The following is a 6,416-nucleotide window of genomic DNA, read 5'->3' as shown; positions in this document are numbered from 1 at the left end:
TTTTTATACTTCCCCACAAATATTTGCTCTCCAGGGGCGCAATCCGATATACGGCGTAGTTTTCGGCGCAAGCGAGGGAACTCGCTCCGCCCGTAATTTCACCTCCAAACTCGAGCTATCCAATATACTGCGCCGTCAGATGCTAAACTGCCGTAAGTATGAAAAACCAGTGATCAACTAAAATGTGCGCAAATACACATTTTAGTCGTCGCAAGTACTTACGCCAGTATTTTGTTCACGTAAAGTCTCAATAAAGAGTAGTTTGATGCAAATTAGCTACGAATCGTAAAAAATAACCGCCAGTTCTAAAAGATGCGCCACGTAATTACGCGATTCAAAATCCATACATAAACCCATGCGCAGCCGCCATTCTCTTTAGTGTGTTTGGTTGGTTCTTGGAGCTACAGCACACTACAGTGAGTACAGTGATTATTAGTATGAGCAGTGAGAGAGGCGCATTTCATCAGTTAGCTAGGTCAGATTTTTGGATTTGTGTTTAGTTAAGCCTTTACATTTACTTACACTTTTTTTTACATATTGAACACATTTTGCAGACACACATATACAAAATACACAACACTTTTTTTTATATAACACCTCACACATTTTATTTATCTTTTACAGTGTGATAGGCTGAGTGTTTGGTTGTGATTGTGTGTGATTGAAGTGGGAGTGAGTGTGAGTGTGTGTAGTTTGAGGATGACAGGGAGAGCTAGGGCGGAGGGGAGGAGGGGAGGGGAGTTGCAGGGAGAGGATTATGGACAGGAAGAGCAGCAGGGTCCCCGTCAGGGAGTAAGTGGAGTGGGGAGAGGGAGAGCCAGAATGGAGGATGGGAGTGGGGTTGCCCCAAGACCAGGCACACTCAGAAGAGGGACAGAGGGTGCACATGGGGATAGAAGGGGGGAGGAGGGAGAGGATAGGGAGGAACCCACACCAGGGACATCCCAGGGAGGAAGCCAGGCAGCCACGGATGATGAGCGCATGAGGTGCCCGAACTTTTCTTTTGCTGAAAATCTAGCGCTAGTCCAGGCTGTCATGGAGAACCACACTGCCCTCTTTGGCCAAGAGAAGGGCAAAAGAGTTGCCCGAAAGCGTATGGATGTATGGCTGTTGGTCGAGGAGGCAGTCAACAGCATGGCCCAGCAGAGGAGGAATGTCGATGGGATAAAGAAAAGATGGAACGACTGCAAGAGGCGGGTGAAGGAGAAAATGGGCCAAGAAGCCATGTACCAGAGGGGAACAGGCGGTGGTCCTCCCCAGGAGGCTGAATATAATGAATGGCAGGAGATCATTCGCAGGTCCCTGAGCGTCACAGCAGTCTGTGGACTTCCAGGGGCTCGTGACTCAGGGGCTGCAACATCAGCACAGCATGCTGGTGAGTAACATCCCACACACCAGTATTATATGTATTTGAGATATAACATCCTTTAATGTCACACATTCATGTACACAATGAGGAGCATGGTATTTGGCCTACTAACAAAAACATCTACAATTATATTTCACATTAAAGGGACATTAAACCAAATCTTTTTATGTCATTATTCAGATAGAGAATACAGTTTTAAACAACATCCCAATTTACTTCTATTATCTAATTTGCTTCATTATTCTGATATTCTTTGTTTATTAAATATCAATGCACATGAGTGAGGCAATCACACGAGGCATTGATGTGCAGCCACCAATCAGCAGCTTCTGAGCCTATCTAGATATGCTTTTCAGCAAAGAATATCAAGAGAATGAAGCAAATTAGGTAATGGAAGTAAATTACAAAGTTGTTTAGAATTGCATGCTCTAGCTGAATCATGAAAAAATAAAAATGTGTTTAATATCCATTTAATGCTACTTAACACATTGAAATTCATGATATGAGGTGGAATAGTTAAATACTAACATGTCTCAGAGTAACACAGGCCACAAGCCACATGTAGAGTTTTCAGTAAATGGACACTATAGCCATCACAATACGTTCAGCTCAAGGAAGCACGTTATGTGCCTACATCAGGCTAAAGGAAATTGTGTGACCATAGTGTCACTTAAAGAACACATTTTCTCCATCACTGACATGTACATATAACTATTGTATGAAACACATACATGTATACTTTGCATATTAAAATCCCTTATATCACAAATCACAATGTGCACATGCATGTTATAGAGTTTTACATGAGAATGAGTATAGGCCCTAGCATGTATCAATGTACATTGTATGCCCTCATGGATATATATATATATATATATATGATTGTACTAATACCTCTCATCATTTGACTCCTCCACAGAACCTCCTGTCACCAGGGTGCAAACGGGCATGCATCCACCGCAACCACCAGTCCAGAGAATGCCTCCACCACAACCACCAGTCTAGAGAATCCATCAACAAGGACAGTATGCTCCCAGGCATGAGCTAGGTTGGATTGCCTCTGTTGAGGACCCAGACGTCATGCCACCAACATTGGAAGATGAGCCCTGGCCGGAGGATTATTCTTTTGGCTTTGAGGGGGAGCCAAGTCAGGCCCAAAGGGTAGATGTCTTTACCCCCCCCCCAATATCAGGCCAGTCAGGGCTTTTATGCACAGGACATGCAAACTGGACATGCTGAGTGGTTGCACACCAGTCAGCAATGGGACTACCAGTCCACCCAGAGAGCTCCACCATCTGCTTCCCTTGGAAGAGCTCCAGCATCTGAAGAGGAGCATATAGCTGTCGTAGTTCCTCCTGCAGCAGCAGCTGTCGTAGTTCCTCCTGCAGCACCAGCTGTCGTAGTTCCTCCTGCAGCAGCAGCTGTCGTAGTTCCTCCTGCAGCAGCAGCTGTCGTAGTTCCTCCTGCAGCACCAGCTGTCGTAGTTCCTCCTGCAGCACCAGCTGTCGTAGTTCCTCCTGCAGCACCAGCTGTCGTAGTTCCTCCTGCAGCACCAGCTGTCGTAGTTCCTCCTGCAGCACCAGCTGTCGTAGTTCCTCCTGCAGCACCAGCTGTCCTAGTTCCTCCTGCAGCACCAGCTGTCCTAGTTCCTCCTGCAGCACCAGCTGTCATAGTTCCTCCTGCAGCACCAGCTGTCATAGTTCCTCCTGCAGCACCAGCTGTCATAGTTCCAAATGCAACAGCAGCTAGAGGTGAACCTGCGCCTATAATCCCTGCTGGTGAACAGCCTGTAGATCCTCTGTATTCTGCCCTGGGCGACAAATACATTTCCCTCCAGAGGAGGCTCATAGCAAGCTGTGAGAGGAGAGACCAACGCAGGTTTTACAGAAGCCAACAGACTTTACTCCAGTGTTCCATTGAGCTGCAACGGGATAAGGCAGCATCTTTAAATGGTATAGTCCAAAACCAGTCTCAGATGATGAGAGTTTTTTCGGATATGCAGATGCAGACTGACAACAGAAGGCGGGAACAAAACCAACTGTTGGGTGTGTTGGTGGAGCATTTCACACACCAGCAGGACATTGCCTCCAGCCTCTCATCTGTGGCCAGCACTCCAGCTGAATCATCTGAATCCGCACAACCCAGAAGAACCAGGAGATCCACTCCAGTTACCTCAGAACCCTCATCCAAGAAGCAAAGAAAAAAAAAATATTCTTATAGTTGACCATAAATCTTGCCCTCTGTTATTTAACATATAATTGTCATCCACATCCATGTGAGGTGTGTTTTAGTACAGTAATATTGTTAAAACATATAATAAGACCTGTGTGGAAATGGCCCAAAAAGGTATTATTATCATGTTTATGACATATTCCTGTTCTATAAACCACATCACATAGTTGTGTATGAAGGGTACATATAGTAATATTCACTTATAAGATGTAAATCAAGGTTTCTCACATCCAATATAAATTGACACATGTGTATAGCTAACTAATAATGTATTTACAGAAGGTGTGAACATAAGGTATAAACATCCATTTTCATCATTCTTAATGATAGTCAATAAATCATAGTGACCTAAACATGAATTAAACAAATAAAACATTTTTAGTAATTAGGGTGGTTAAGGGAAAGGGGTGGGATGTAGTAGTTTCACTTACATGCAGTGGAAATCGGCAGTATGTAATTCTGCAAGACATGATATATACACATGCAATGGTTGGTGAGGTACTGTCAAACATCATAATACATGTGAATGTTACGGTTTACTGTACTTATGAACAAGTAACTTACAGGTGAAGTATTCCCGGATGACATAATCCCTCACTTCATTCCCCCTCAGTGTCCCCCTGTCCACATCCTCAGGTACAGGAACCAGCTGCTGCTGCTGCTCTTGGTCAATGTCCCCCAATAAACGTGTGTCCACAGCAATGTTGTGTAGAATACAACAAGCATTGACAATGGAACACACTTTGTTGGGGTTATACTGTAGAGCTCCGCCTGTAACATCCAGACACCGGAATCTGGATTTTAATAGGCCAAAGCTCCTTTCGATGACATTCCTTGTTCTTATGTGGGCCTCCTGGTACCTGAGTTGTGGCTCTGTAATGGGGTGCACCAAGGGGGTTAATAGCCATGGTCTGCAGCCGTACCCTGCGTCACCTGTCATGTAACATATGTATTCTGATTACTACAGGTACATCATGTGCTTAAAGGGACATAACATGGATTTAATTTAAAAGATATATTTAACCAAAACATTAAATTGGTGCATTGTAAGCAATCTACTTTTATGCCAGGATTAGTCTAGACCAAAATTATATTTTAAAGGACCAGTCAACACAGTAGATTTGCATAATCAACAAATGCAAGATAACAAGACAATGCAATAGCACTTAGTCTGAACTACAAATGAGTAGTAGATTTTTTTTCTGACAATTTTAAAAGTTATGTCTATTTCCACTCCCCCTGTACCATGTGACAGCCATCAGCCAATCACAAATGCATACACACTTATTCTTGCACATGCTCAGTAGGAGCTGGTGACTCAAAAAGTTTAAATATAAAAAGACTGTGCACATTTTGTTATTGGAAGTAAATTGGAAAGTTGTTTAAAAGGGCATGTTCTATCTGAATAATGAAAGTTTAAAAGGGACAGTCTAGGCCAAAATAAACTTTCATGATTCAGATAGAGCATGTAATTTTAAACAATTTTCCAATTTACTTTTATCACCAATTTTGCTTTGTTCTCTTGGTATTCTTAGTTGAAAGCTTAACCTAGGAGGTTCATATGCTAATTTTTTAGACCTTGAAGGCCACCTCTTTCAGATTGCATTTTAACAGTTTTTCACCACTAGAGGGTGTTAGTTCACGTATTTCATATAGATAACACTGTGCTTGTGCACGTGAAGTTATCTGGGAGCAGGCACTGATTGGCTAGACTGCAAGTCTGTCAAAAGAACTGAAATAAAGGGGCAGTTAGCAGAGGCTTAGATACAAGATAATCATAGAGGTTAAAAGTATATTATTATAACTGTGTTGGTTATGCAAAACTGGGGAATGGGTAATAAAGGGATTATCTATATTTTAAAACAATAACAATTCTGGTGTAGACTGTCCCTTTAATTTTGATTGAGTGTCCCTTTAATGATTCAGATAGAACATGCCATTTTAAGAAAATGTATTTTTAAGTGAAAACCTATTTATAGTATACTGTCCCTTTAAAGGGACATGAAACACACATTTCTTGTTTCATGAGTTAAAGGGACAGTCTACCATAGAACTGTTATTGTTTTAAAAGATAGATAATCCCTTTATTACTCATTCCCCAGTTTTGCATAACCAATACAGTTATAATAATATACTTTTTACCTCTGTGATTACCTTGTATCTAAGCCTCTGCAGACTGCTCCTTATCTCAGTTATATTAATATACTTTTTACCTCTGTGATTACCTTGTATCTAGGAACTTTCTTCCAGCCCCCTGATCACATGACTGTGACTGTTTATTATCTATTGTCTTAAATTTAGCATTGTTTTGTGCTAGATCTTACATAACCCCCTGTGCCTGAACACAGTGTTATCTATATAGCCACGTGTACTTTCTGTCTCTTTGTGTTGAAAAGAGATTTAAAAAGCATGTAATAAGGGGCAGCCCTCAAAGACTTAGAAATCAGCATATGAGCCTACCTAGGTTTAGTTAAAACTAAGAATACCAAGAGAAAAAAGCAAATTTGATGATAAAAGTAAATTGGAAAGTTGATTAAAATTAAAAGTCCTATCTGAATAATGAAAGTGTAATTTATACTAGACTGTCCCTTTAAAAAGAACCTGCAATTTTCTGCAACTTTATAATTTACTTCTATTATGTCATTTGCTCCATTCTCTTGATAACATTTGCTGACAAGCATATTAGATATGCTCATTAGCTGCTGATTGGTGGCTGCACATAGAAGCCTCATATGATTGAGGCATCTATGTGCATTGCTATTTTTTAAACAAAGGATATCTAAAGAATAAATCAAATGAGATAATAGAAGTGAAT

This window comes from Bombina bombina, chromosome 2 (assembly GCF_027579735.1).
Source record: "Bombina bombina isolate aBomBom1 chromosome 2, aBomBom1.pri, whole genome shotgun sequence".
NCBI classification, from domain to species: Eukaryota; Metazoa; Chordata; class Amphibia; order Anura; family Bombinatoridae; genus Bombina; species Bombina bombina.
Note: the sequence above shows the minus strand (reverse complement) of the source record.